The sequence below is a fragment of the Gopherus flavomarginatus genome, chromosome 13 (genome assembly GCF_025201925.1).
Source record: "Gopherus flavomarginatus isolate rGopFla2 chromosome 13, rGopFla2.mat.asm, whole genome shotgun sequence".
Taxonomy (NCBI): domain Eukaryota; kingdom Metazoa; phylum Chordata; order Testudines; family Testudinidae; genus Gopherus; species Gopherus flavomarginatus.
This window is the reverse complement of record NC_066629.1, coordinates 4837235-4854294: the sequence shown is the minus strand read 5'-3', so window position 1 is coordinate 4854294 and position 17060 is coordinate 4837235. Positions and strand designations below refer to the sequence as shown.

Here is a 17060-nt window from a genome sequence, read left to right as displayed (position 1 = left end):
GGCTAGGAATTAGTAATTGGGTTTAAAATACAGACAGCAAGAGCCAAATTCTAAATGGCTGTGTACTGTACACACCCTCCCAGAAAACAGATACATAGGCTGTGTGCCCGTCTTGCTCCTCTGAATGTGCAGGGCACGTTCCGCAGGAAAGCTGAAAGAACATGCTGGTCTATAAGGAGCGAAGGGAGGTCTGGTTCTATGTGTGTAGCTGAAGTTGCATAACTTAGATCAGTTCCCCTTCTCCCCCTGCCCAGTGTAGACCAGGCCATAGAGAATTGCCAGTTTAGGCCCACAAGGTGGCCAGCTGACTGCTTCTCCCTTCCATGTCTTTAATACATCAGGCAAAACAACCCCCTCTGAGCTCATCAGTGTCACCCTGGATATACCTTAGTGCCCCTACACAATGGCTGGTTTTCCTGGCTACTTCCCTCAGAGTCCGAGTCCTACTCAGAAATCTGTAGACACAGCCTACTTGTGTTAACTAAAGGGAGAGTTCAGTGGCCCTGTATTCTCTTCTTTTTTTTCCTGAAGAGGGACAAAAATTGTTTTGTTTCACTTAACTCCACCTCCTCTCTCTTTCACATTGAATTTCTAGCAATTGAGTGAGGTTTTTTCCCCTGAAACGTGAAGTGTCATGTTGTAACTGTATTACTGCTTATTTTTTAAAACCAATCTCATGAAGAACAGCCTAGTGAGCCACATTATCTGGTTGCCAATAGAGCGCCCTGGCTGGATTTGCTGTATGTAGCTCTTGTATATGTACATGGCTTCAGATTTCAGGGACTGAAGTTTGAGATTTTGGATTTGGGCTTTGCTAAGCTGTATATTATGGGGGCAAAGAATAAAGTAGTATTTATGATTGACCTGTTTTCAGACTTTCCAGAGGACCAACTTTTTATTTTTATTTTCCCATTTTAGATCTGTTGAGATGAGATTATTGATTGTTGTCAACAGGTAATACAAGTTCATCATGAGACCAGACCTTTGTAGAGTTAGTCATCAAGACTGCTAATTGTTAAAGCAACATACTGAAAAGTATTGATGAAATATTTTGTGCATGAATGCACATTGGGCAATGCACTTCCCTTATCTTGTGATTGGAATTCTTAGTCTGCGATGAACATATGAGAAGTAATATTCTGGCTTTTGCAGTGCTGGATGGAACAGCATAAGGATAGTTTACCCAAGAAACTAGAAAGGAAAATGTTAAATTGCTTAAGTATATAGGGGGGAGGGATAGCTCAGTGATTTGAGCATTGGCCTACTGAACCCAAGGTTGTGAGTTCAATCCTTCAGGGGGCCACTTAGGGATCTGGGACAAAAATTGGTTCTGCTAGTGAAGGCAGGGGGCTGGACTCAATGACCCTTCAAGGTCCCTTCTAGTTCTAAGAGATTGGTATATCTCCAATTATTACCTAAGTAGGACCATCTTCAAATATGTCCTATACCTTAAAATGACACCATTAACTGAAAACACCTTCTGTCTGAGTTTACAACTGTTTACATTTGTTGCAAGTAAAATTATTGTACTGAGAGACTATTAAAAAAAGACTGTTCTGTTTGAACACAAAACTAAGTGATTGGGCAACAAAATGACAAATGAAATTCAATGGGGATAAATGTAAAGTAATGCACATTGGAAAAAATAACCCCAACTATACATACAATATGATGGGGGCTAATTTAGCTACATGGAGTCAGGAAAAAGATCTTGGAGTCATTGTGGATTGTTCTCTGAAGATGTCCACACAGTGTGCAGAAGCTGTCAAGAAAGCAAACAAGATGTTAGGAATCATTAAAAAGGGGATAGAGAATAAGACTTAGAATATATTATTGCCCTTATATAAATCCATGGTACGCCCACATCTCAAATACTGTGTACAGATGTGGTGTCCTCACCTCAAAAAAGATATTCTAGCAGTAGAAAAGATTCAGAAAAAGGCAACAAAAATGATTAGGGGTTTGGAGAGGGTCCCATACGAGGAAAGATTAACGAGGCTAGGCCTCTTCAGCTTGGACAAGAGGAGACTGAGGGTGGATATGATAGAGGTCTATAAAATCATGAGTGATGCAGAAAAAGTGGATAAGGGAAAGTTATTTACTTATTCCCATAATACAAGAACTAGGGGTCACCAAATGATATTAATAGGTAGCAGGTTTAAAACAAATAAAAAGTAGTTCTTCTTCACACAGCGCACAGTCAACTTGTGGAGCTCCTTACCTGAGGAGGTTGTGAAGACTGGGATTATAACAATGTTTAAAAGGGAACTGGATACATTCATGGTGGCTAAGTCCATAAATGGCTATTAGCCAGGAAGGGTAAAGAATGGTGTCCCTAGCCTCTGTTCATCAGAGGATGGAGATGGATGGCAGGAGAGAGATCACTTGATCGTTGCCTGTTAGGTTCACTCCCTCTGGGGCACCTGGCATTGGCCACTGTCAGTAGACAGATACTGGGCTAGATGGACCTTTGGTCTGACCCGGTACAGCTGTTCTTATGTTCTTATGCTTGCCTTGACTATTCAAAAAGTTATATCAAATATATGATTTCATTTTGATGATAATGCTCCGTATAGCACTTTACATCAGTAGATATCAAAGCCTTTTACAGAGAACAGTATCTTTATCTCTGTTTTACATATGGGGAAAGTGAGGCACAGAGAGGGGGACATGATTTGCCCAAGATCATCCACCAGGCCCTCAGCAGAGCCAGGACTAGAACCCAGATCACCCTGAGCCCCAATGTAATGCTTTAATTGCTAGGCCATATAGTCAGTTTCTTCTGTTGTTTGTGTGAGTCTTTCACAGAGCCACAGGAAAAAGAACAACACCTTTAAAAAGAGGAATATGCAACTGTAAAACCATTATTTTTGGCATGAGGATTCAGGGCCAGGGTAGTGTATGAAACTTATTTGAACCTGTTTTTTAAAAAAATTGGTAGATTTCAAATTGTCAGTGTCCCTTTAACAAATATATGGTTCTAGAGCTGGGAACAGGGAGTGCACTTGGAGAACTGCCCGGAATGATGCTGTTAAGGGGGAATCTGTAGAACTTTTGACAGTGGTTGAAAGTTTAAAAAAAAAAAGGAAAACATTTCTAAAGATAAAATATAAAGCATTTGTTTAATAGGGAAAGTGTATCTCATTCGTATGGGTCACACTGGAATGAACTAATGTAAGAATAAATTGCTAATTACCATGGCAATTTAGTTGAGCTGAATGTCATATACTGATTATTCCAGTGTGTTTCCAGAATTGTTTCCAAAATGCATAAATACATGCTTATGATGAAGCCGATCTAAACATTTTAAAGACAGAGTATGGCTAATGTTGTAACTAGTTCTTAAATATGTGCCTGTATGAGCTGTAAGAGTTGCTCTGAATTGCTTGTTGGATGTGACTTGCTGTTAGAGGCGTTGTATGTCCATGGATTGCGTAGCTTGCCTGTCTGGGTTGATGCAAGGTTCATTATCTTGCCAGGGCTCTGGGTGGTATTGATGGCTGTTCATGTGCACTGAACCTGAACTGATCGTCTGAGAGTTGCCTGTTAGTGGAATTGTGTTTATTCTTAACACTGGTTGCAACATTTAATTGCTCCCTAGGAAAAATAATTGCAATCTGAATTTGCTCCTACAGTAGAGTAGGGACTGTTGAAATATGGGGCTGGCAGATAGGCTACAAATTTCTTCTTCTCTCTTATTAGGCATTACACATTAGGGTTCTGAATGAAAATATAAAAATCTAGACTAATTCATTTTATCAACAGCATAATTACAATGGACTTAAATTGCAGCAAGGACGGTTCAGGTTGAACATTAGGAAAAACTTCCTAACTGTCAGAGTGGTTAAGCAGTGGAATAAATTGCCTAGGGAGGTTGTGGAATCTCCATCATTGGAGATTTTTAAGGCAGGTTAGACAAACATCTGTCAGGAATGGTCTATATAATATTTAATCCTGCCTTGGGTGCAGGGGACCGGACTAGATGACCTCTCGAGGTTTCTTCCTGTCCTATGATTGGATGTGTTGGCAGGAGACCACTTCCTAAATATCACAAGCACAACTATTTATGAAGCCACCTGTTCCATGTGGAACATTGTCTCCACATCTTGCCAGCTAAAGGCTCAAATTCTGTCTCGACTGGCGATGCCTACACAATGTTTGTAGTGCCTAGGAACCAGCAGCATGCTTAGCTTGGGGCATCTTGCTGTCTCAGGCCAGGCTGGGTTTTGGAGGGCTGTTCCCTTTCCTCTGAGCAAGGGCAGCATGCCCTCAGGTATCTTTATCATGCTCATTACAGCAAGTTGACTCACCTCCCCCTCTTCTAAGCACTCATCTGTTTAATGGTCCAAGAAGCCATGCCTCAGTCAGACCTTGGTGCACGGTCTTCACAGAACATAGGTGCTGGCCCGTTCTTGCATATTGTGATGGCCTGGGCCTGTTCTTCTTGTGTGTTGCAGCGCCTTCCTCCTCTCTTCATTGCATGTCCACTTGTGCGGCCAAGGTTTACACTGTTTTGCAGTGTCTTTTTATTATTTCAGTATTGTACCGTCTCTGCCCAAAATAGCCGTACCTGGGTGCCTATAAGTTAGAAGTGTAATCACCTAGACGAATGATCTTCTTTTCAACTGTGCTGAGCATCCACAAATTCCACGCAGTGAATGAGAGCTGGTTTTTCGTTTTTAAAAAACAGCTGATTTCTAGTTGTGTGTCTAACTAGGGATGCCTGGGAGAGCTGCAGCCACACCTCCATTTGCAGCGTACACAGCGCCTCCGTTAAAACCAGTTCTGCCGCTAGATGGTGCAGAGTTCTTCCCTGCCAGGCATTTCCCGAGATTTGGTCCAGTCTCATTCAAAACATCTCCAGAGCTGGCGCTTCCACACTGCTTCCCTTGGCAGGTTCTTCTGTACTCTACTAAGTGTCCATGTTAGGAAGCTAGTCTGATTTGGGGCCACATTTTGCCCACTGTTGTAAGTTCAGAAGCAGTTGTGCCATGAATGTGACAGCAGATTTTCTCCCATAATTTATTTGCTATTGAGAGACAAAAGTCATCTTGAATGGGAGGGCAAAGCAGCTCATCAACTCCAATTGCCACACGTCTTTTCTAGGCTACTCACAATTTCAAATGTTGAGAAAAATCTTTCACAGAAACTATTGGAGAGGACGTTTAAAGCTGAGGCTTCTGCTTTGGCAAGAGTTTTTCCCTTTCAGAGAGAGGCTTAGGAAATGCATTTGGTGGTTGAAATTCCAGAATGTAAAACAAGCACACAGCTGGTCTGATTGGAGCCCAGGGAGAGAAAACGCTGCCTGAGCTGTGTGAGGGGAAGTAAAGGGGAAAGGTGCCTTGAAACACCTTTGTCTCTTAGACGTGCAGGCCACCTACTAACTCTACCAAAGCCCCGCTGGTTAGTATAGAAAGAAAAACGCTGTGGTAATAAATAACTATTGTGCAGGCTGAGTTGTAAAGATGTGTTACAGGCTAAAGAGTGGCTGTGACGCAGACCCCAGGCACCCGTAGCTCAGCTCGTAGCTCTGGACGGGGGCCCGGGGCGGGCACCAGCGCAGCAGGGCTGAGATGTCAGTGACATTGACGCGGCAAGGGCGGAGGGGCCATCGGGGACTGCGGAGAGAGCACGGAGCGTCAGCAAGAGCAACCCACTGAGGGGACCCAGGCGTCTGGCCGATGGAGGGGGGAAATGCAGGCATCCAGAGAGGTGGCAAGGGGACAGGACCCAGAGATGCAAGTGGCAGGGTATGGCACTTGCCCTGCATGGGAAGGGAGGGGACCCAGGCATCCAGCACTGGCCCTGGGGCAGGGAGGGGACCCAGGCGTCCGGGCCTTACTCGTGGTGACGTAGCCCACCAGTGTTTCGCTCTCCTCGAAGCTTCGCACGACCATGACACTGACCTCGTAGCTGGCCCCAGGGATTAGCCCCTCGAGCGTCGTCTGCAGCCTGGTGCCCTCGAGCATCACGCTCTGCGGTTCCCCTGGGGCGACAGTGGGTAAGGGCGCGCTGCGGGCGGGGCCATCTGGAGGGAGCGGGGCCACGGGTCAGGGGCTGGGCCAGGGGAGCTGTGCTGCAGGGGGCGGAGCCACATGTTGAGGGCAGCGTCAGGGGAGCTGTTCTGGAGGGGGTGGGGCCATATGTCGGGGGGGGGCCGGGGGAGATATGATGCAGGGGGCGGGCCAGGGCACAGGGCCAATAGGGGGCGTTGTTCTGTATGCAGTTCTGGGGGCTGCAGGGGGCATTTCAGGTGCTCAATGGGGGGCACTATGGCGGGGGGTCACACTGCTGCAGGGGCCAGCGGTGGGGGAGGTAGCAGGGATGGAGGCAGTGGTGGGGGGCATTGGGTTGGGGCATTTGAGGGGCCCAGCAAACGGTGCTGTGTGGAGTCAGTTTGGGGTGTTGTTGGGAGTGGCGGGGGACACTGGGGGGGTTGGTTTGGGGAAGTGGGGGTCAGCAGAAGGCACTGTGGGGGCCATCAAGGGACGATGTTGGGGGGTTTGTTTGAGGGGCTGTGAGGGGCCAGCGAGGGGCATTGTGAGATTCAGTTTGGGGCTGTGTGAGGAGCAGTAGGGGGCGCTATGGGAGGTCGGAATGGGGGCAGTAGCAGGGGGCGCTGTGGGGTCAGTTTGGGGTGCTGTGTGGGAGGAGCAGGGGGCGCTGTGGGAGGTCGGATGGGGGCAGCAACAGGGGCGCTGTGGGGTAAGTTTGGGGCGATGTGTGGCGGCAGCAGGGGGTGCTGTGGGTGGTCAGCTGGGGGCAGTAGCAGGGGGCAATGTGGGTTCAGTTTGGGACACTGTGGGGGTCAGCAGGGGGCGCTGTGGGAGGTCGGATGGGGACAGCAGCAGGTGGTACTGTGGAGTCAGTTTTGGGCGCTGTGGGGGGGCAGCAAGGGGCGCTGTAGGAAGTCGGATGGGGGCAGCAGTAGCGGGGGTATGGTGGGGTCAGTTGGGGTGCAGTGGGGGAGCAGCGGGGGGTGCTGTGGGAGGTCGGATGGGAGCTGTAGTATCGGAGATGGTGAGGTGAGTATGGGGTGTTGGGAGGCAGCAGCAGGGGGCGCTGTGGGGTCAGTTTGGGACGCTGTGTAGGGGCAGCAGGGGGTGCTGTGGGAGGTCGGATGAGGGCAGTAGCAGGGGGCACTGTGGGTTCAGTTTTGGACAATGGGGAGGGCAGCAGCAGGTGGTGCTGTGGGATCAGTTTGGGGCGCTGTGGGGGGCAGCAGTGGGCACTGTAGGAGGTCATATGTCAGGGCAGCAGCGGGCGCTGTAGGAGGTGGAATGGGGCAGCAGTAGTAGGGATATAGTGGGGTCAGTTTGGGGTGTAGTGGGGGAGCAGCAGGGGGCGCTGTAGGAGATCGGATGGGGGCAGCAGCAGGGGCGCTGTGGGGTCAGTTTGGGGTGCTGTGGGGGTCAGCAGGGGGCACTTTAGGAGGTCGGATGGGGGAAGCAGTAGCGGGGGTATGGTGGGGTCAGTTTGGGGTGCAGTGGGGGAGGATCAGGCGGTGCTGTGGGAGGTCGGATGGGGGCAGCAGCAGGGGCACTGTGGGGTCACTTTGAGGGGCAGTGCGGGGGCAGCAGAGGGCGCTGTAGGAGGTAATGTGGGGACAGCAGGGGGCGCTGTAGGAGGTCGGATGGGGGCAGCAGCAGTGTGTGCTGTGGGGTCAGTTTCGGGTGCTGTGGGAGGCAACATGGGGCGCTGTGGAAGGTTGGATGGGGCAGTAGCATTGGGCTCTGTGGGGTCAGTTTGAGGCACTGTCGGGGGACAGAAGGGATGCTGCGTGTGGTTGGATGGGGCAGCTGTAGGGTGCGCTGTAGGGTCAGTTTGGGGTACTGTGGGGGGGCAACTGGGGTGCTGTGGGAGGTTGGATGGGGCAGCAGCAGGGGGCGCTGTGAGCAGTCACTTTGGGGTGTTGGAAGGCAGCAGCAGGGGGCGCTGTGAGGACTCAGTTTGGGGTGCTGTGGGGGGCATCAGGGGGTGCAGTGGGCACTCACTTTGGGGTGTTGGAAAGCAGCAGCAGGGGGCGCTGTGGGGACTCAGTTTGGAGTCTTTGTGTCATAAACAGATAGTTAAGGGTTAATGTCTCTTTTATCTGTAAAGAGTTAACAAACAGGAAACCGAACACCTGACCAGGGGACCAATCAGGAGACAAGATACTTTCAAATCTTGGTGGAGGGAAGCTGTTGTTTGTGTTTTTTGGTTCTGGCTTTGTTCTCTCTGTGCTCTGAGAGTGACCACACGTACCTACAGGCTCTCTAATCTTCTATTCCAATTTTGTAAGTACAAAGCTGGAAAGGCGGTCTAGTCTGTTTATTTGTTTTTCTTTGTTTGCTAATGTGTATTTGGCTGGAAGTATTTTAAATTGTGTTTCTGCTGGAGGAGGCTTTTTCTCCTGTTTCTATAAGCTGACAGACCCTGTAATATTCCATCTTGAATTCATAGTGATTTTCTTTATTCTTTTTTCTTTTATTAAAAGTTTTGCTTTTAAGACCTGTCTGATTTTTCCCCTTGTTGAGGCTCAAGGGAATTGAGTCTGTACCTAACAGGGAAGGAGAAGGGAGGGGGTGGGAAAGTGGGGGATCCCACCTGATTTCTCTGTGTTGTGATTCAAGGAGTTGGAATCACAGTGATCTCCTAGTGTACCCAGGGCGGGAAAGATCTGGGAGGAAGCAGGGAGCGTGGAATCCCTTTGTTTAGATTCATGGCGCTTGAATCTGTATATCTCTCCAGGAGCCCAAGGAAGGAACACCTGGAGGGGAGGAGCGGGAAAGGATATGGTTTATTCCCCTTTGTTGCGAGGCTCAAGGAATTTGGGCCTTGGGGGTCCCCAGGGAAGGTTTTGGGGGAGACCAGAGTTTATCAGGCACTCTGCTCTAAGTCCTGATTGGTGGCAGCACTACAGGATCTAAGCTGGTAATTAAGCTTAGGGGAATTCATGCTAGTACTCATATTTCAGATGCTAAGGTTCAGAATTGGGAGTTATACTATGACAAGGAGGCAGCAGCATGGGGCGCTGTGGGGACTGAGTTTGAGGAGTTGGGAGGCAGCAGCAGGGGGCGCTCTGGGGTCTGTTTGGGGTTCTGTGGGGGGTAGCAGGGGTTGCTGTGGGAGGTCGGATGGGGCAGTAGCTGGGGGCGGTGTGGGGTCAGTTTGGGGCGCTGTGTGGGGGCCGCAGGGGGCGCTGTGGGAGGTCGGATGGGAGCAGTAGTATGGGACATGATGAGGTCATTATGGGGTGTTGGGAGGCAGCAGTAGGGGGTGCTGTGGGATCAGTTTGGGGCACTGTGTGGGGGCAGCAGGGGGTGCTGTGGAAGGTTGGATGTGGGAGCAGCAGGGGCGCTGTGGGGAGTACTCATAGTTTTCACAGAAACCATTCAGAACATTCCCATTTCATCCCACCGCTCTGAGACCAGCCCAGGGGCACTTTCTCCAGTGGCAGGAACCTCTCTTACCATACCAGCTCCTGAGCCTGCAGATGATGGAGAAACCGGGGAAAGGGCTGGAGCCGGGCAGGGAAATGACACTGCACAAAGGGCCCCCTTCAGGGATCAGCTGGGGAGTTTGGCCTACAAGGTAAGGGCTCCCTGTATCTGTGAGTCCCAGAGCTGCTGCCCTCAGTGGCACAGCTGAGTTCAACCCCCGCATTACCGGTGTCCATAGCTGAGCTGCCTGATGAGAGCAAAGGCCCATGGCAATGGGGCAGTCGCCTGTTCTCCCAGGGCGGGGGAGGAAGATCAAAAGGAAAAGCGGAGAGAGTGGAAGGGCAGCAGGAGCAGGAAGTGGGGAGGGAGGTTCCCAGCTCCCAGCCCTGCCCGGCTCCATTCCCTGCACCCCCGGGGCAGTCAGCTCTCCTGGGAAGAAGGGGAGGAGCTGAGGGAGGAAAAGCCAGTTGCTGACTCTGCTGAGCACTGCCTGACTGAGGGAGATGGGGGAGAGCTAGAGGAGTTTCAATACACCATGGGGCAGTGCCCTAAAGTGACACCTTTGATTCTGCTCTTTTCCCAGCGTTTGGCTCAGAGCTGCTGTTCTGGGGAGGTTTAGAAGGGACTTGGTGGGGTTAGTTCTAATGGGGGGTAGGGGGTTTAACCGGGGTGGTAATGAAGTAACTGGGTTTCTTCCCAGCATGGCAGAGAAGAATCAGCACGTCTGTCTGCAGGGAGAGAGCCTGGGGTGAATTGGGGAGTGACATGGGCTCCAGCCAGGGTTTCTCGCGACCTAGGCACATGACCATTTTGCCACCCCCCGCGCTGATCCCACGGCTCCGTTTGACCGTCCGCAGGCTTTTCTGCGAAGGGTCCGTTGGTCCATGGCTTCGGTGGAGCTGCCGCAGGCATGCGTGTGGGAGGTGCACCGAAGCCGCTAGAGTGGAGCTGCGGACCAGCGGACCTTCCGCAGGTATGCCTGCGGCAGGTCAGCCGGAGCCGCCTGTTGCCCCCCCAGTAAAAAACCCACCCACCCAATAATCCTGGTGCTCTACGCGATTGCCTAGGCTGCCTAAATGGTAGCGCCGGCCCTGAGTCTTCCAGGAGACAAGGCAGGGAAATGGCTGTGATTGGACCAGCTCAGGTAGGGGATTTTTAGGGAGCTTTTGGTGGTGGGGGAGGTCAGTTTTGGACCCAGGAAACACCCCGCTGGGCAGGGCTGCGAAAACTGACTCCCAGTGCTGGAGCCTGAGCCAACTGGCCAGAGGCTGCCGTGAAATACCAAGGGAAGCTATTGGGATTCCTGTCCCTGTCTCAGAAGTAGTAGGGGCAAAAGACTTTCCTGGCTTTAAGACAAAGCTTGATAAGTATATGGAGGGGATGTTATGATAGGATCGTTAATTTGGGCAATTGATCTTGAATTACCACCAGACAGGTCTGCTCAGTGGTCTGCGGGGAGATGTTGCATGCGATGGGTACTGAGTTGCTGCGGAGAACTCCTTCTTGGGTGCTGGCTGGTGACTCTTGCCCACATGCTCAGGGTTTAGCTGATCGCCGTATTTGGGGTCGGGAAGGAATTTTCCTCCAGGGCGGATTGGCAGGTGCCCTGGAGGTTTTTCGCCTTCCCCTGCAGCGTGGGGCACGGGTCGCTTGCTGGTGGTGTCTCTGCAGCTTGAGGTCTTCAAACCATTTTTGAGGATTTCAATAACTCGGTCCTGGGATAGGAGTTGTATAAAATTGGATGGGTGGGGTTCTGTGGCCTGCCTTGTGCAGGAGGTCAGACTAGATGATCAGATTGGTCCCTTCTGACCTATGAGTCTATGAGTCTATGAGTCTATGAGAACTCTGCTTCTTCTATCAACCTGTGGCTGGCAGGTGTGTGGGAAACGAAAAGACCCTGCCTTTCTCCGTGTGCTTGGGGGGGGGGACAAGGATCTCTCACTTTCTACCTACTCCTTGAAGCCTCCTGGCTGCTCTGAGCAGGGTGGGGGGAGGATTCTGCTTCTCTGTCCCTCCTCCCCCTTGACTGGTGGAATTGTGGCTGGGGCAGCAGGCGTTGAGACGGGTAATCTTGTTGTTTCAGATGCTGGTGACCTTTGAGGAGGTGGCTGTGTATTTCACCCAGGGGCAGGGGGCTCTGCTGGACTCCGCTCAGAATGCCCTCTAGAGGGATGTCATGCAGGAGAACTACCAGACGGTGACCTCGCTGGGTAAGAGTGTGAAGGGCTGGATCACAGAACCCCCCCGGGAGCTGCCGCCCGATGTGCAAAGACTACCCTTGCTCCTGTTTTCCCTGCCCGCTCAGGACTCCAGCAGCCTGTCTTGCTGAACCAAAATCTCCTTTCTGCTCCAGCACAGACCCAGGGTCTGAATTACTTGCCCCAAAACTGCAGGTTTATCTGAAAACCGCTCACAGAAGTGTACTTGTCTTTAACACTCGGATGCCCAACTCCCAGTGGGGTCTAAACCCAAATAAATCCGTTTTATGCTGTATAAAGCTTATGCAGGGTAAACTCATCAGTTGTTCGCCCTCTGTAACACTGACAGAGAGATATGCGTAGTTGTTTGCTCCCCCAGGTATTAATACCTACGCTGAGTCAGTAACTCAAAAGTGATTTTATTAGCTACAGACAGTAGGATTTAAGAGGTTCCAAGTAACAGACAGAACAAAGTAAGTCACCAAGCAAAATAAAATAAAATGCACAAATCTATGTCTAATCAAACTAAATAAGATAAGATCCTCACCAGTTCCAGAATGTTCCCTTTTACAGACTAATCTCCTTTTAGCCTGGGTCTAGCAATCACTCATACCCCCTGTAGTTCCTGTCTTTGTTCCAGTTTCCTTCAAGTATCCTGGGGGGGTGGGGAAGAGGCTCCTTCTTTATCCAGCTGAAGACAAAATGGAGGGGTCTCCCAGGGGGTTAAATAGACTTTCTCTTCTGGGTGGAGACCCCCTCCTCACCCTGTGTAGAATCCAGTCACAAAATGAAGATTCGGAATCACATGGACAAGTCACCTGCCCATGCATGATTCAGGACCTGCAGGCAACAGTCATTACCCACATGTTACCTTGAACATCCTCAGGTAGAGTTCTTCTGTGGATTGGAGTCTTCCAAGCTCTTTTGTCTGTTAAGTTCTTCCTGATTATGCATTGAACTTGCACATTCCTTTTCGAAGAAGTGACCAAATGTTCTAACTAAGGCTACTTAGAAGTCAAGCAATTATAGAGCCAGAAGTTATGAACACACAAATGGTGCCTGCACACAACTAGGATGAACATAACCAGTAGATCCTAACCTTTACACAGATATGTTACATGGCATATGTAGCAAAACCCTATTCCAGTTTTATCATACATACATTTATGAGCACCTCACTATAAAGCCTTACGAGATACACTGTGACAAAGAGATTCCTGGCCCCTTGGTTATTGGAAGCTGGAGGCGGGTCTGCATGTCTGACACCAGTCAGGTTCTTCCCTCATCGCTCTCCAATGAGAGCAGGGTGTCAAAACGGAAGGTGCGTACTAAATCACCCCACCCAGCCCTCCTAGCTTGCAAGGTGAAGAAGCCATGTATTGTCCTGTCTGTGTTTGTTTCTCGGTCTTTCACAGAATCCCTCTTCTCCCTCCTCCTTGGGAACAGCTCAGCTATGTGGAGGGCTCTGGACTCGGCAGGTTTAGAAATAGGCAGAGGTTTAACACTGGAGCTGGGTGTGTGTCACAATTCCCCTCACCTCCCCAGATCTCTGCCTCCCCCAGGGCGACTCAGTGACCATGTTCCCTTCCTCTTAGATTCCACATTCCCCAACACAACACAGGAACAGGTTCTACCCACGGAATGTCCTTTCTGACAGATGCTCTCTCAATCCTCCACTCATCCTTATCTGGTCTGATTTCACTCCCTGCACAGGATTTTCCCTTCCCAAACCTGACCCAATCACCCGGCTGGAATGAGGGGAAGAGCCGTGGGTGCCCTATCTCCAGGCCAGTGAGGAAAGAGGGATCCCGAGAGGCGCCCACACAGGTGAGGACTGACACTAAACCATCTGGGGAATGAAGGAAAAAGTTGCAAATCCGCAAAATTTAGTCTCAATAAGTGCCCTTAGTTCCTTCCTCATCTCCCCTGGGGCAGGGCTGCAGTCAGCAGGTATCACTGACATCGCTTTCCATGTGTCCTGTTACCTGCAGGAGTTTCCTTCCCAACTTTCCTTCTCTGTGAAAGTTTGGGTGGGAAGTGGAGGCAGAATCCAATTTCTCCGTCTGTGCAGCTTTAGTATGTTGGGTTTTCCCTCGGTGATATTCCTCTTAATTTCTCCCCAGCACAATGACTTCTGTCTGGATTGTCACTCTCCCAGCAGTTGATGAGAGAGTGAGTGAGAACGAGGAGGGGAATCAACAGCAGGAAGTTCCTGGGCACGGGGAATCGCAGAGAAGCTCTGTGGGAAGACCCCATAAGTGCTTAGACTGTGGAAAAAGTTACATACAGAAGTCACACCTTGTTGCACATCAGGCAGTCCACACCGGAGAGAGGCCCCATAAGTGCTTACACTGTGGAAAAAGTTTCATACAGAAGTCACACCTTGTTGCACATCAGGCACTCCACACCGGAGAGAGGCCCCATAAGTGCTTAGACTGTGGAAAAAGTTTCATATGGAAGTCACACCTTGTTAGACATCAGGCAGTCCACACTGGAGAGAGGCCCCATAAGTGCTTAGCCTGCGGAAAAACTTTCATACAGAAGTCACACCTTGTTGCACATCAGGCAGTCCACAACGGAGAGAGGCCCCATAAGTGCTTAGACTGTGGAAAAAGTTTCATATGGAAGTCAAATCTTGTTAAACATCAGATAATCCACACACGAGAGAAATCCCATAAATGTTTGTACTGTGGGAAACGTTTCACACACAGATCAAATCTTACTGCACATGATGCAATCCACACTGGCAAGAGACCCCATAAATGCTTAGTCTGTGGAAAAAGTTTCATACGGAAGTCACACCTTGCTGAACATCAGGCAGTCCACACTGGAGAGAGGCCACATAAGTGCTTACACTGTGGAAAAAGTTTCATACAGAAGTCACGCCTTGCTGCACATCAGGCAGTCCACACCGGAGAGAGGCCCCATAAGTGCTTTGACTGTGGGAAAAGTTACATACGGAGGTCAGACCTTGTTAGACATCAAGCAATCCACGCCGGAGAGAGATCCCATCAGTGCTTTATCTGTGGGAGAAATTTCATATTGAGGTCAGCCCTTGATTCTCATCAGAGAATCCACACAAAAGGGAAATAACACTTAGATTAAACTTGGGTGTAATAACATCATTGTATATATCTCTCTCTTTAAAGTTTGTGGTAAACTGTCTATGAATGGCCTTATGGATAATTACCTGATGTTAATCCGTATAGTTTTATTACCTGTGGTGTTTGTGAAATAGAAGGTTACTTTCAAAAGCTATTGTTCACCCAAGGGCTGCCTGCTGTCGAGAGGCTGCAAGAATGTGTCTCTAAACTCTTGAGGCCTGATCTTTTTATCTCCGATCTCCTTAAGCTTTATTCAGGGGGCGTTTGAGTCGTAAGACTGAGATCTCCAATCCCCTCTGCACTGCCCTGATATTAAACATTTGGACATTGGACTAGAATGTGACGAAATGATTCTGAAAAGGACTCTTTTCCATTCTAACGCACCATCTCTGTGGTGAAACTGACCTAAGGTCTCTGTTCACGTTTCTATGTCTAATGACCTTTGAGCCAATACTGTCTTTTCTTCTTTTAGTAAATCGAAGGTTCGTTAACAAGAATTGGCTGTAAGCGGGTATTTGGGGAAGACATGAAGTATCATTAACTTGGTGGGTGATGTGTCTGATCCTTTGGGATTGGTAGAATTCTGTATATGATGACGATTTTCAGGAATCCCCATCAGAATCTCAGAGGACATTTTCCCACATCAGGTATGGTTAAAGACTTGCCTCTGTTGCCACTCTGTCAAATCAGTTATTTTGTTACAGTATCTCCCATACCATGAAGGGTTTACAGAGCTGAATGATGGGTCATGCCTGTGTCAGGGAACTTTCAGTGAAATTAGCCTGTAATTAAAATCCAAAGTTATTACCCATTAAACTTGACAGCAATTCCCTACCTTGTACTCCTGGGCAGCCTCCTCTGTGGGAACCACCGTGTGAGCTCTCTGAGCCCGGGACAGATGGCAAACCAGACAGATGTCAGTTTGATCCTCTTAACAGAAGTTTCAGAGCCTTCTGGTGTTCCCCACACACCCCGTTCCCTCCTGCTCCTTTTGCTTCCTGGAAACTCAGCCGACTGGCGATTTCTACCATGTTTCCCAGCTGCCTGTTGGGCCTGACATTTCTCCCTTGCACAGTTTCTGCAGACAGGAGACGGCTGTATGGGATCCCTCCCAGCACTGTCTGACCTGCCTGCACTGCAGAGTGACAGCTTCTGTGAAATACTGCAGACAAATGGGATGTGGAGCTTCCTCCTGGAGACTTTCCAGGGGGTTCTCTGCGGCCATGGCTCCCTCTGGAGCATTCACTGAAACATGTAGCACTAGAGCTCTGGTCCTGCAATCAGAGGCATCCCCCTGTGAGGATGAGCCTGGAGGAGGAGGAGCTGTGTGTCTAAGGCAGGATAGTCAGGCTTGGTAGAATTCATTTGTAATATAAAATTTTGACAGATGTTTATTTTTAAGCAATTTTATATTTATTGATTTAAACTTTCACCGTTGCACAAAAATCTGGGTTTTAAGCATCTCATTCCAATTGTTCTCATTTTAAATGTTCACAGTGGTGGAAGATTTAGGGTGGGATCAGACAATATTTGGGACAAACAAACTATTTAATGACAGTAGAGACAGATTCAAAAAGTAACAGCTTCATTAAATAGAGATTTTCAACATCCCATGTCAAAATATGCAAAGTAATTTTTTTTACTGGTTTGTGCGTGCACAGTGAAATCAACATTTACAGACATCAACCAATAAAAGTCTAATCCTTCCAAGTCCAGTGATATGAAATTCACAAGACAAACCCTAGGTTAAGCTGATATCAATGTTTCAAAGACCTGATTCTCATGTACACAAAGGCAGCTCTGGCTCAATGTAAAGAAGCTGCGGTGTTTCCAACACTCACGATTTTATAAGGAGTCTCACTGTATTTGATGTGTTTGTGAAAGCCTCAGCTCCTGGAACCATGTGATGAGTTGAGACTCTTGGCTTTCCTTTCCTAAACAAAGGAAGTTTCTGGCTTTCTTGGTTGCAGAGAAAAACTTTAGGCTGCGCTCAGATCGCATTTGAAAGATTGGAGAAACCAGAAGGCAAATACAGTAACGCCTCACTTAAAGTTGTCCCAGTTACTGTTGCGTTGTTCCGTTGCTGATCAGTTAGGGAACATGCTTGTTTGAAGTTGTGCAATGCTCCCTTCTAACGGGTTGGCAGCTGGCTGCTTTGTCCACTGCTTGCAGGAAGAGCAGCCTTTTGCAACTAGCTTGTGGGGGCTTGGAAGCAGGGTGGACTGGCAGCCCCTCATCAGCTCCCATAAGTTCCCTGTGCATCAGCTGCCCAGCAGGCTATCAATTGCTGGGGCATTCAGCTGTCCCTCCCCCACTGCCATGTGCTGCTCGTGCCC

General features: G+C 49.3%; 1 protein-coding gene and 1 long non-coding RNA gene across 12 annotated transcripts in view; one reads left to right on the top strand and one right to left on the bottom strand.

The window, feature by feature from the left end:
• LOC127033659 (gametocyte-specific factor 1-like) overlaps window positions 1–17060 on the bottom strand; it is a 187918-nt gene that overhangs the window by 102003 nt on the left and 68855 nt on the right. The gene's annotated exons all lie outside the window — the stretch shown is intronic.
• Window positions 11427–13855, top strand: LOC127033691 (uncharacterized). 2 transcript variants are annotated; one of them, XR_007769177.1, is made up of 3 exons: window positions 11427–11632; window positions 13334–13447; window positions 13779–13855. It is a non-coding gene; the product is annotated as an uncharacterized LOC127033691 (long non-coding RNA). The 2 variants fall into 2 exon arrangements; XR_007769178.1 differs by having other exon boundaries at window positions 11434–11632; window positions 13782–13853.